This window comes from Bactrocera latifrons, unplaced genomic scaffold, assembly GCF_001853355.1.
Source record: "Bactrocera latifrons isolate USDA-ARS-PBARC rearing strain unplaced genomic scaffold, ASM185335v1 scaffold_7, whole genome shotgun sequence".
NCBI lineage: Eukaryota > Metazoa > Arthropoda > Insecta > Diptera > Tephritidae > Bactrocera > Bactrocera latifrons.
The window spans coordinates 1,578,642-1,593,446 of NW_017537378.1; the positions used below are offsets into that span (position 1 = coordinate 1,578,642).

Below are 14,805 nucleotides of genomic sequence, written 5' to 3' on the forward strand. Positions count from 1 at the left end.
CGGACGGACAGACGGACGGACGGACAGAGAGACATCCGGATTTCAACTCTACTCGTCACCCTGATCACTTTGGTATATATAACCCTATATCTGACTATTTAGTTTTAGGACTTACAAACAACCGTTATGTGAACAAAACTATAATACTATCTTTAGCAACTTTGTTGCGAGAGTATAAAAATTGCGGATCTGTTATCGATTGAACAAAAGTTGGACAGTTCAAATCGAACAAACAATTTGTACAAATTAAATAATCCACCTGCGGTAGAATGCTATAGAAACTTCCTAGACTACTTAATTCAAAAAATTAAGTTCCTATATTGAGTTGAATTTGAACACATTATTGCTAATTTTACGAATAAAGATCATAGAGCAAGCAATGCCAGCAGAGAACCGTCGAATTGTCTTCGAATAGGACATTAGGACACAATACCTTCTCCTAATATAAAATAATTAAACTCTGATATTCATATATCAAGAAATTTCTTTATTAAAGCATAAGGCAAGATATTCTATTTAGATGAATATCATGAACACCCCCTCCATCGTATAATTATCCTTTGAAACGATTCTTCGATGTTTTGTTGACTACTAACGATTCTTCGATGTTTTGTTGACTCATAGTATGAAGTTACTTGCATAGTGGCAAATGAGCTTTAACAAAGATATGAAACTCAAAAACCTTTATTTTCTTTTCAACATTTAATCAAAATCCTTTATCTGTTAAATATATTAATTGTCCCATGAGTTTTAATATTCTCGTGAAATATATTAAGGCATAATACAAGGCACTTAATTGGCTCCCTAATTAAGCCACTCACATGTAAATCAAGTTTTATAAAATGACAAAATCGAAAAGAAGGAATCAGTGGCATAAGCAAAAATAAATAAAAAGTCGTAGCTATAAATAAAAAAATCAGGTCTGACACCAACCAAAAATCAATCAATAATTTACACCTCATTTGTGTGCAACCAGGTGTGGACATGCCATAGCAGTGCCGTTAAAGCAAAAAACCAACAAATATTTAACAACAACTCATTGTGAAGTGTGACATTTATATCACAAAATTAAACATTTTTATTAACTGACTCACTTTTTTCGGCTGAAGGCACAAAAACTTCGCACGAAGCGCGAAACAGGATCCAAGTTGTAAAATGAGCTCGTGCCGGCGTTGACGAACGTGTGGATGTAAGTATCGACATAACATGCTTCGTTCATAAATTTTCAGCAATTTATAAATTTAAAGCTTCAATTTAAACAGTGTCTACTTTTCATGCAAAACAGCAACTCACAGTGAATGTGTTTTAGAGGGATGGTGCCGAGCACACGAAAGCTCACTTAATTAATTCAATAACATTTGTGTAGAGATTTGGTGCTTCAAATTAAGCATACGCTTCTCACATTATTTATTTATTTTTGTTTTTTTCTTTAACTAACTGCCGTTGACAATATGTAAATGCATATCGTCACCTGAAATGCAAAATAACATATCATAAAACATTCGAAATTGAGTGTCTTATTGATTACGCTTCACTACTTCAAATTACATACATATAGTAATACAACATACATATGTTCAACATTTTCAGGTTCTGCGGTCAGATATAAACAGTTTTAACCAACACTAAAATTTGGTTTCATTCATGTTCCATTTTATTTCGTGTTTCCTTCATGCCACTGTAAATTTCCGAAAATGTTGTTACGTTATTTTGCATTTCAGGTGACGATATATTTGTATTTGGAATCTTATAGATATTTCAAGTTATCATTATTTTTGTATAATCTATATTTAACACAACTTTTCATGAATTATGTAAAATTAATGCAAGAGCCAAACTATTAAAAATTTAATACTTATGTTAAAATAAAATTGACAAAAGTGATACCCGAAGTTGGCCTTCTAGATTTTAAATACCCAGAAGATGCATACTAAATCGTAAAGAGTTAACGAGCACAGATTCCACGAAGACCAAATAAATACATATGTGTGTACAGTGGCCGTCACAAGAAAATTAATAATTTAAAATCAAAATGTATATATTATTTAAAACTTTATGTTGAATATAGGTTTCGAGGACATTAGAATAGCTTTTGTGTTTAATAATTACATTTTTTCCGCAAACTAGTTGGCCAAACAAAAAGCCTTTTAAGATAAATCCGAAGCGGAGTTAACACCATGTCCGCTGGGAACGATGATAGAAGAGCTTTATACTCACAAATAGCTCAGTGCAGATGGAAATCAATAACCAACTACAAAACAACGAAGACTAGAAGAACTTATTATGTATGGTAGGTTCAGAAATAATATGTTCATCCTTACTTCGACGCAGCTACTGCAGCACTGGTCGTTTGAACAACACGAGTTAAAAATGGCTCCGACATACATACATACAGCAATATTTGCTGTAGCTGCAAGGTAGAAGAGAATAAGAAAACAGTTTTCCACTCTCTCTGTGAATGGTCAGCTCTAACACAATCTAGATACAGAATACATGGAACACATCAAGCATCAAACCTTGAATTTCTTCCCACAAAAAACATGGAAGACATACCATAACTAGTAGCATTGAAGCACCAAATGGTTAGAGCGTAAAAATGAAAACAGGTTGCAAATTATAAAGGTCAAACGATAGTGTTTCAATGTGATGCATTCAGAATCGGCGAAATCATGATTCGCTCCGAATTTCATTAATATACCTCACATATTGCCCGACATCTTTGATAAAAAGTTCACAATAGAAACTGGGCACCACATATTCGGTATCTGGAGGCTTCAATCGCTTTGATAAGGTGGCACCCCTCAAAAGCACTCTTCGTGCAATCCGCATACATTGATTGGCTGTTTATATAAGAATGTCGAGATAATATTACCTACCAAATATGGTTGAAATCAGTCGAGTAGTTTTCACCTAAATGTGGATCGAATTCACCTATTTTCACCGGGTGAGTAAGAACACCGAAAAGACTTTTTCTGAACAAATTCGGTTATTATAGCTTGACTAATTAGGGAATACGTGCATTAAACTTATTAAAGGACGTGATTATGCCACTTATTAAATAATTGGATTGTACTAGACATGCCTAGTTCTAGACGAGACTCTTTGAACTCTTCAGCTGATGAAAATATTAGAAAAGTGAAGGATATGGTGCCTGACAAACTCGAGTCCGTTCGAATGATTTTGGTGGATATTTTGGTTGATAAAGCTGACTTTTTTTAAGAGTACCGTAAACAGGTATTTTTGCACATTCTTGATCGTGCAAATTCCGATCCCACATTCATGAGACATAGGTTTATGATTTTGACTTGCAAACAGGTCAACAATCATCGGAATGGAGGGAAAAAACGGGCTGAAACCGAAATACCACGCCATCGCTCAACCACAGGATTCGTCAGATTTTCCTCCAAGTGATTTTTTCCCCCAAACTGAAATTGCCGCTCCGTGAAATCTGTTTTCAATAAATAAATAAAACAAAATTCGCTGAGTAGCTGAAGGCCATCCCAAAAAGTAATTTGGAAAGTGTTAAATATTGATGAATAATTAAAAACTTTGCGTTTATTTACAATTTTCGGGTAATTTTTTGGCCCAGGGTCTTGTTTTTTTTAATAGAAAGACCCTTCTTCACAACGTGTTGCTTAGTGACTCATGAAGTCTGCAGACCAAAAATTAGCGAAAAGGCTCTACAACTGGTATGGAACTATAAATCTACCCAATTATGCACCCAAGAAGGACGAAAAAGAACGGATTTTTCTGTAAGTTATGTAGTGTTGCCTACAATAAAATCTCGTTTTGATAATTAATTTCTCCCATTTAATTTAAAATCAGCGAAATGACGACTTCGATGATTATTTATTGAAAATTTAACACTAATTGGTTTATTAGTTAAATACTCTATTATATGGTAAATTGAGCATATTTAGATATTAAAATGCGACAATTATCTAACTCGGCTTATTTTTGGACAATGCATTTAGAGATATTTCTCTAATAAATACTCACTATTCTATCCACGATGATTGTTACCCATTCAAGTTTTAATTATTATTATTATTTTTTTTTTTTTTGTTTGAAAGCAAAGGTCTAGTATAAATAAATATATAATATCTTCTAAGCCGAGTGTCAGAAGCTTGTAATGTCGCCCTTAATATACTATATACAAGTTACTAAGAGCCTCTTTAATTAAAATATGCAAATATGTAAAGAGGCATTCAATTAAAAATGTAAATAAGTTTAAATATAAATACTGAGCAAAACAAATAATAAATTTAAAAGCTGCACACAAAGCTCGTGTAAATGCAAAATGTATGAAATAGACTAACAAAGGAAATTACATAATAATGAGACAGCAATTCACACATAAATACCTTGAAATGATCACTAAATAATATTTTCATATAAATACACTTTTTAAACTTGAAAATAATGTCATTTTGAGAGAAAACAAAAAAACATTTAAGAGCTTTGGCGCCAAATGCATTCATAATCAGTCGAGAAGCCTCGGCAGCGCAGCAGACATGAGGCGCCTTGTTGCGATTTTGACCACCAGCAACACGCGTTCAGCAGCAATCTTCTCAGTGCGTTAAGCGCAAACATCAATAAGCATACATGCGGACATACAATCTTCAATTAAAGCCATTTATACACACACACAAGTTGTGTTAGAGAGATTTGTGCAGCATTGCGGCACGCACTAATAACTCTTAAACGCTTCAAATACGTTTCGCGGCTACCTGAGCTGCTGTGTGTATCGGCGACCGAGCACAGACAGCGATTGCATGCGCGCTCGCTACTCTGCTTAGCTTTGTTCAAACACTACTTGCTACGTGTGTGCTGTCAACACCGCGTTGGCCGTTGGTCACCGAGCGTCTTTATGGCACTCATGGTGAAGAGTTTGGGTTAAGAGCCCCGCAGCTGTTACAAACGTCAGGCAAGCAACCAACTTGCCATGTTATGTTTGTGTTGCTTTGTTGTCGAGCGCATGCGCCACTAAGTCAAATTTTGAACACATGCACGGACGGTCAGCCAAATAAACAAACGAGGAAAAAACCACAGTTGACCTTGAACTTGTGGTTTTTTCAGTGTTTGTGTGCATACATACACAAATACATACATATGTATGTTTGTTGGTGCACAACTCCAAACACTGTTTCCCACTTTTCGTTTTCGCTTTTTTCGTCATTATGTACTTTACGGCTTCCCACCTTTTTCATTCTCAAAGGTTACCTAATTTATTGTACTACGATAAGTTGTTGTTGTTTGCCGGCTTTGAACCACTGCCACCTTAACGACATTGTGACATTCAATTTTTATTCGCTGTTTGTTGTTGTGCTGCTTAAGTTAGCTTAGCTCTGGGGAGATCGGATTAGAAGGCGTTCCTTAGCCAAGTTATTAGTCCGTTACTGGTGCAAAAAAAAAATATTTATGAAATAAAGTGTTTGAGGTTTTTATGCGCGTTGCTAAGAATTTGTCGGCATTCGGTGGTTTGGAAAACGTCCGAACATAAATCGTTGCACTTTGGCATATGCTATAAATTGAAAATTATAGGTTTTTATGCGTTAACTACTTTAAGCGGCGTGCACGATTATTATCATGAATCGCTCTTGACTTAATGCGCTCTGAAAACTACCGTAGATAAATGAAGTGCTCGCCTAGCAAGAGATCTAATTGTGAAGGGTAATTCTTGAAAATCAATTCAAAACGATTGTAAATGGAGTGAATTCAACAGAGCTCGAACCAAATTATAGCATTTCCGGATGCACCATCTCAACAAATTTGATCCAAGCTAACCAACAATCAAGTGAGCGACGCTCCAAAAATGAGAGCCGAAACCACAAAAACTAAAATTCGCTAAAGCCACTAAAGATCATCTCAGCCGAGGTTCTTATAGTATGCTAAATTGGACGATAATAGAGGTTTGTATTAAAATGCGTGAAAATTAATATTTTTTTCTATCTAGGTAAAATTAACCTGGATTGCTAAGACGTTTTATGAAATCGTATCAAAGCAAATAACAGTACCAAAATAATCAAAAATTAAACAAATAATATTTAAACGAGATAAATAACTTGTAAAACTAAAACTACCAAAGTTTAGCCCTCTATATAGTACATACAGACTTTTCGCCTCTATTATTCATGCTGAGTTGGATCCAACAGTTATTTCTTATGTCATAACTGCTTTGGGTACTTTGAGAGAACGTAACGGATATCTATACATTACTGTCCACATCTGTACTTTATTAAACTAATTATAAATTACTTAAAGTCTCTTAGAATACTGCAGTTGTGGCCCCGACTTCTAATACTCTCATTAACTTAGTATTCTCATGCGCATATTAATATGACTTGCTGCTATTTATGGAACTAAAGCTGAAGTCAAGGTAGTATAAAAGCCTCGCAAATATCCATACATACAAATATCTATGTGTTTAAGATGTCTAAATTCATACACATTCAGAAGTGTAGCGTATAGATATGTTTGTGTTCATGTATAGACTATGGTGTGGTCCAACCACAAAGTGCTTCACAAAGGTGGCATGCTGCTTCTTCTCTGCTACTCTAACAGATAAAAAGTGTGTCATAATCATTTATAATTAGGGTGACTGGTAATTGCTGAAACTAAGGGGCGTTAAATATATTCAAATAATGAATTCGATTCAGAAAATTTGTAAATTCTGAAACCCGTTCAAAAATCAGTATTATTATTGATATAATTCAGAACTCATAGAACAACGAATGCATTAACTCATATCAAACTGGACTCTCTACTTATAGATATTATATTTTAATGTCTTAAAAGAGCCCCGAAAATATATAAACTATATTATTGGCAAACATGCCAGCAATAATCGTCATAAATGCTCTATAGATCTTTTGTGCTCTATCGCTAGAGTATTTCAATGATTTCAGTCAACGATCCTTGTTTCAGCAAGTTGAGTAATTACAGCAGTAAATTCATTAATAACTCAACGAGCATACTTACTAATTTTGTTAGAAAAAAATGAAAAAAAAAACTCTTTGCAGGTGCATTTTTTTACAATCAAAACGGCTATAATAAGGTCTTTGGCTTGAATTCTAAGTTGAAGTCAGTTTGAATGTTAGCTAGATGCTATAGTATTGCGATCTGGACAAATTTTTCGGAGATTGTAACGTTGTTGTGGACAGTAATATATGCCATACCGTGACAAGGACTTGATTTTTAAAGGTCAATGTGTAAGGCAGTTCTATCCTATCCTATATCGACGGTTGAGAAAAAATTTTAAATCGATATCAAAAAAACTAAGGGACTGGTTCACATATACGTACTTATATAGATAGATCGATAGACGGACATAGCTGAATTGAGAAACCTCGGCCTCAGCGATGACCTTTAATCGATTATCTCTCAACGACCTGTGAAAATTTCATTAAAATTGGTTGAGTAGTTATCCAGAAATATTGCAACCAACTTCAAAAACACAGTTTCAAGAAAACAAGTTTATTGAACAAGACAACGTTCTAGAGGTATTGTAGAATTTAAGGATGAAAATTTGATTTTTTGAAACCCCTAAACTCTTGTAACCCCTTTAATACCGTTTATTTTAAAATAAGGTAAGGTTTATTACCAGGAATCTCATTTGTCTAGTTTTTATCTTCATATGAAAATTAAAAAGAGCTTTGGTCCCACCTTTCTTAATTCAACTATTTTTAAAAACGGCGGTTTAAATGGTAAATAAATCATACAGTTACATATTTTGAGTTGCATGAAAGTTTTTTTCTGAAACAAAACCCTTTTCATTCCTAAAGATAAATTTCGATTTTTCAAAAAAAGAAATATTGTAAATTTTTTATTTCTTCGTTTTATAATTATTATTGCAATTAGGACGAGAGTAGACGCTCTGAATTAAACTTTCTGGAAAATTCATAGAAATCCTTATTTTTGAATCTCTATTGAACTGCATTATCGTTTGACCACCCTAGTAGCACTATTCATGAGCAATAAAACAGGCTATAATTAAATACACTAATAAGACACAATTTAGAACACCACATAAGTGTATTAAAACAACAACAATAATAATACACAATATGATTAATTGGCAACATTTTCACTTATGTATACAAGCACCTACAAGCACATATGTATACAGTTATAAATATGCCTACATGTTCAAATGCAACACTGTGTTTATCTAACAAGGTAACATTACACTTGTCCATATTTGTTGCTATTGTACTCTGCTAGGCACGGTTGCTTAGACGCCGACCGACTGCTTGAAACCGAAATGGATACAAGAAATACGAATAGCAGAACATCCATAGATGAAGTAGACAGCGCACGATTAAACGAACACAACTGCACAAACGCACGAGCTGCAGCACAAAAACAAAAACAAACAGAATAAAAAAACAGCAAATTCAGACAACCGTAACAACAACAATGAGCGAAACACTAGTCCAGTTGACAACTGTAAGAATCAGAACAACAGAGCAAGGAAACGACCTTATTCTCAAGTACCATTTTCGACACGCTGCCTCACAAAGCGTGACATCTTCCATGTGTACAATGCTCGGCTTCGACAGCTTTTTATAGGTGACAAAGTCGAGACAAAGACTCGAGCCACACTAATACAAGTTGCAGCTATGCAATTGCGGTGACACAGCCGAACCCACAATGGTGTTGTCAAGAGCAAGTGAGCTGGCGAGTAAACTGAAAACTCGAAAGCGCCAAACGTTGATGAGGAGGACAAAGATGCAGGCGTCAAAAGCCTCAAAACGGCGCGGCTCAGTATCAACAAGCTACATATATAAATRTATGTATGTATGTGCTGTGCGCATCCGTAATTGCGCGTCCCATCATGGAGGCGTGACACAATGGCACACAATCATCGACGGCGGCCAAAGTATCGCATAACAGACGCATAGACGCGCCACACACGGCCACTTGCCACACGCCGCAAACAAGTGTATGCTTGTATGTCGATATACACTTACATGTGGCAGCAGAGCCACCGACGACGACAACAACAGCGTCGCTAGATGACGATACAGCAGCGCTGACTGGACGACTTGATGCGGCATCCAGTGCCACTCCAATGCCATATTTGCAATTAAATAGCGTACCTGCCAAGCCGCACATGCCGCCTCGGGCACTCTTTGCAACGCCATCGCCACGGTCTGGAGCATTTGGAGGGCGCGGCGGTCTGGTGGGGTGCGAGTTATGCGATATCTTACATCTCCATACTTGGACTTGAAGTTTCAGATTATTTAGATGACACCTATGTGTGGCTCCTCAACTGTGAAGCCATGTAGTCGGCATGGAAGGCACATATACGTAAGCTTGTCTGTAAGTGCACATATGTGTGTCCGTCCATGAGCTTAATTGGTTTACTGTCTTCATTACAGATGTAGAGATTTATGGATTTACAGGTGCTCGTACTGACACATATTTGACTTGAGCATGTGACAGTTAGTTAGCCTGTTGCCTCAGGAATTTCCGGCTTTTCCCTTTTCTTCGGGCGGACTCATGTTTTATAAGCGTAAATATGTATGCTTGAGTTGAATGTACATTGATTGCGACTCTGGTGATTACTTGGCTGGATTTTGTAGAAGGTGAACGTTGCATTAGAAGGAGTGTCGCTGATTTAGGTTACGAAGAAATCATATTTTAAGACTATATCTGATATTAGAAGGTGTTTAAGCTAAAGGTGGGTTTAGCACATTCATCTTGAATGTCCAGCCATTGCGAAATCACACTTTTAGATATCCCACCGAGCTGGTGGGTAGAGAGGCATAAACTCGGTGGGAATAGAAATTAAACGCTTGAGCAATTTTTTATTAACCACAAGCCGCTCTGCTAACTTATAAGTTCGAATTACAGGAGTTCTATTTTTATGGCATTACAAAGGACTGCGTAGAGTAGTACAAGTGCGATTTTTGGATCGGCCATCAAACCTAACCGAACTTATGCTAAGGGCTTCGGCTCCATACAAGGAAAATCAATCAGAAAATAATATATTTCTTATAAAAGTGGGAGGAGTTCAATAAGCAGGAAACGACACCGAGGCTTCAAAATAATTAGCAAAGATAAATGGCAGCTTATCTTCGAGAGCCTTTGATGGTAATGGGTAGTCGAAAAAGGCTTTTCGTAATTTGTCAATATCACATGGTCTTATATCATATTGTGTTGGAAAGATGAGATTTTAAGCTTACGGAGAAAAGGCTGTATCAGTTCGTGCAGCACAACAATGGTTCGCTCGCTTCCGTTCTGGAAATTTCGGTGTGCAAGATGCTCCTCGCTCTGGTCGACCTATCGTTATCTAGTCGATAACATAACATCGCTAAGAAATTAGCATTCATCATCAAACGGTTTTGAATCATTTAAAAAAGTCTTGCTACAAAAAGAAGCTCGATGTTTGGGTACCACATGATTTCTGAGAAAAATTTGATGGACCGAATTAAACTCTGCAATTCTTTGCTGAAGAGAAATGAAATCGAACCATTTCTGAAGCGAATGGCAAGAGAAAAGTGGATCAGTCTGCTCGAACGATTGATTCTAAACTTTACTATCAACGACTGCAAAACCTGTCGTGACCTTACACCATCGGACTACAATTTGTTTCGATCAATGCAGAACTCCCTTAATGGAATGAGGTTGGCTTCAAGAAAAGCCTGTGAAAATTACTTTCGCAGTTTTTTGTCGAGAAACCAGAAAAATTGTACACTTATGGAATAATGCCTCTAGCGGAAATATGGCAAAAAGTGATCCACCAAAATGGGATATATTTAATTCATTAAAGTTCATCATATTTATAAAAATAAATAAGTTGAAGTTTATTTAGAAATGCGCAAAGACTTTTTTTATCAACTTTTTATACATTATGCCGAAGTTAAGATTAATCATAGTTCTGAAAAGATCATCAACCCTGGGCGTGCTTTGTTAGTCAATTCGGCTAAGAGTTAAAAATAAGAATACAACAGGATCAATCTTTGAGTAGTTTCTTAAGGAATTTTTTTAACTCTTATTTGAGAAAGAAACTCTTCAAAATGATTTCTCAAAAATATCTCAACTCAATAATGAAATGAAAGTGCGTCAATTGTATACTTCTTAGCTTGAGAATTTATAATATGAGAATTAATAATAAGTCCATTATATTTAGATTATGGAAATATTAACACTTCACAGCAAACAATTCAGTGTAAAACTAACTCATAATTGAGTAGAAGTTCCCAGAGCATTAATGAATGCAGCACAGACTCTTTTGCGGAGCTCTAATGCTACAAAGTCAATAATTATCCCAGCGTCCACACGCATTTGAGTGTGAGCGAGGGCAAGGGGCATCAGATTGTGCATTTCAAGTAATTTCAAGCAATTCCAAGTTCATAATTTTCAATGCAATTCAAATTGCCATTTGACATTTACATATACATATATGTATACACTTTATGTAATGCAAACATTTATGTATATACTTTTATAAACATACATTCTTAAGTATATGTATATGGTATGTATATATATAAGTACACATTTACGCCCTCATTCTTTAAATACATTTTAGAGCACATTTGCTGTACTTACAAAGCGACTGTAAGAGCCCAATGAGACGTGTCTCCGTTATCGTTCTGAAAGAAAATAACCAAAAGAGAAATAATTATTTATTGCAATCATTTATTCTCATAAAATTGTATTTATAATAAGTCATTATGATAAGTTCGCTTAACACCAATAATAAATATGCATTAGTTTATATACAAACGCACATATATACATATGTATGTATATACAATGTGCATGTTATACATGGAAAATGTGACGCCTGTAGTTGAGTAGGACTGTAAATAGAGATAAAACTCGACATCGCATATAATTTGCATAAAATTAACACAAAGTACATGTGTAGCTCAAGTTAACAATGGCGTTTTATTTGTTTAAGTAATGGCTTAGAAAAATAAATAATTGCTAAGTACATGTAAATATGTATATGCATTTTAAAGACAATACAAGTGCAAATAAATAAGAAGTTTTTATCAAATTTATATAAATATGGGAACTTGAGAAGACAAAGATATAATACTAACTGTATTCCGCCCACTTTGCTTTACAAGAGAGCTTTTCACAACAAGTTAGGCAAATTGAAACAATAACGAAAGGCAATATTCTTAAATATTTTCACATTTAAGCTGCTGTAAATCGAAAAGATAGAGGGTTTTCCCGAGAAGGAGAATATCGGTAGAGTTGCCATGCGCAAAATTCCACTTAAAGCTTATATAGAGAATTTGTTCAGATGGTGTTCGGAAAAGGCAAAAGAACAGCTGGTACGATGAGGAGCACCGTGTCGCAGTAAAGAGAAAACAGACTGCAAAGTTAAGGAGGGAAGCAGGTATAGCAGGTACGAAGCGCTTACCAAGCTGACCGAAAGGAATAATGCTCGAAAATTTTCCGGAAAGATACGGCGACTAACAGAAGGTTTCAAGACCGGAACATACTCTTGTAGCACTCTCAGAGCATACTAAAATTATGAATGAAACACCTCTCCAGCCTGCTGAGTGGCAGTGAAAACATAACATCAGGAACAATCGATAACAATGGAGCGGACGTTCTATTGCCCTACCCGAAGGATTTCCGGCCGAGGTGTTCAAATACGCTGGGGAAAAATTCATAAGAAACATACATCAGCTTCTATGTAAAATATGAAATACGAAAGCATACCCAATGACTGGAATTTAAGTGTGCTCCGCCCGTCCCACCCAAAAGGAGACCCCACAATCTGCCCCAACTACCGTGGGACAAGCGTTCTTAACACCGCATATAAAGTTCTATCGAGCGTATTATGTGAAATATTAAAGCCCACCGTCGGCAAACTAATTGTATATTATCAGTGTGACTTTAGTTTTGAAAAATCAACAACAGACCAGATATTCACCAAATCATGGAAAAGACCCATGAAGAGAACCGACATGGCGCACCTGTTCATCGATTTTAAATCTTCTTTTGACAGCAGCTGGCGTACGCCGATAATATTGATATCATTGGCCTCATCAACCGCGCCGTTATTTCTGCTTTCCCCAGACTAGATAAGGATGCGAACAAATGGGTCTGGCAGTGAACGAGGGTAAGACGAAATATCGAAATTTTTTTTTATTTGTAGTATAGTTCTATAAGGTGGCAACCCTTCTCAAAATATATTCTCATAAGCATTTTTAACTTACATAACTTAAATTCAATTTGTAGCCATGCTTCAAAATATTTAAAACCATTAAGCTGCTGTATTCAATGTTCAAAAGCGAAAATGGCAAATTAAATTAACCAAAGAAATATAAGACAAAACATAAAAATATTTTGAACCAAAGTATTTTTCTCTTCTTATTGTAGCCACTTGAATGTTTAACTACAAATTACAAAAGAAATTAAATTAAAAATCCGCTAAATATCGCATGCGTCATCGCCTTGCCAAGAGTGGCGCGTGGGTCTTGAGGAACTTGTTAGAGCCAGTTCCGAAATCGCCGAGCCACCATATACGGTTAATTCAATAATGAATTGACATTAGAAACCAACATGCATACTAATTGATATACATACAAACCTTACACATATGTATGAAGTACATAGAGAGACCAGTGACCACAACGGGCCAGTCAGTTTAAGCCACCCAAACACTGTCTGAAAGTAAAGTGCGCGCGTCCTCCCAAGCTTGCTTTATAATTCAGGCGAACCTACGTGTTGATAGGTAAAGTTTTGTGTGTGCAGAATTTTAAGACAATATACAGTTTAAGGTGCGTGTGTACACACATACAATCTATGTACATTTTTAGGGTAGATAAGTAAGTAATAAATAAGCGCTCCTTGGAGAGCAAAAAAAGCATCAATCTCTAATACCCAGCAGAAGTGTTCCTCCTTATGCGTACAAAATTTATGAATGAAAATGTTGGTCACACTATGCACTGCGCCTCCTATCTTCTATTGGATCACTGATCTAAGTTTCTTTACGTCTATTTTGTGCTTTTTTTAAGAAATACGCACGTAAACGCCGAACAGTTTCTGTCGTACGCAGTCAAAAACCGGACAGACAGCAAGTCGCGCTCGTACAATCGAAATCGAACAGTGCTAAGTCAAAGCACATACGTATACATGTACGTATTTATGTATGTATGTATGTAAATACACAAGTTCACACACTTTGCGTAGAAGTATAGGCAAGCGTCAGTGTCGCCACCATTTGTGAATTAAACACGTTCTATGTACAATTTCCGGCATGAGTGGGTTTCATTGAGTAGAGTCTTGTGTGTTTTTATATGTTTCTTTTACTATAACGACAACCGAGCTCCCCACGGCTACGAATCAAATTTGTTTTATGTGCATACAACGGCGATTGACAAGTTAGTATTGCAACAGCGCCAATTCTCCTACAAGCGAGTGTCAATAGAACACACGTTAAAGAGACAAAAAGGCTGGACTATCTTAAATGCATTTAAATGAGTTGGTTCTTGAAAATTAGAAGAAATCTGTTCCTGTCACTCAAAGGCTGTAGTGATTCCAACTTTCCCTTTGGATGCAACCAATAAAAACTTCTCAACTAGAAAATAGATTCCAAATATTGACTTACTGTCGAAATAAAAATAAAAGCTTACAAAATACCTTCCTTTAAAAAATTCTAATTTCACCTGAAATTTTAGTTATATCCTCTAAAATTGATCCAAATAGAGGTACTTTTTTCAACAGTCTTTTTTTTTGACAGATCACGCGTGACTCGTGTCAAGCTGTTATGTTATTTTCGTTCGATATTGTTTGCCATTTCTTCTTGACATACTTAGGCCTGAACAACGT

At 35.8% G+C, this 14,805-nt stretch overlaps 1 protein-coding gene across 2 annotated transcripts in view; it reads right to left on the reverse strand.

Annotated features, from left to right (window-relative positions):
- LOC108975917 (GAS2-like protein pickled eggs) overlaps window positions 1-14,805 on the reverse strand; it is a 136,719-nt gene that overhangs the window by 96,370 nt on the left and 25,544 nt on the right. For both annotated transcript variants that reach the window (XM_018944751.1, XM_018944752.1), the window contains exon 2: window positions 11,560-11,603. The gene's annotated coding sequence lies outside the window, so the exon portion shown is untranslated. The remainder of the gene's footprint in view (window positions 1-11,559; window positions 11,604-14,805) is intronic.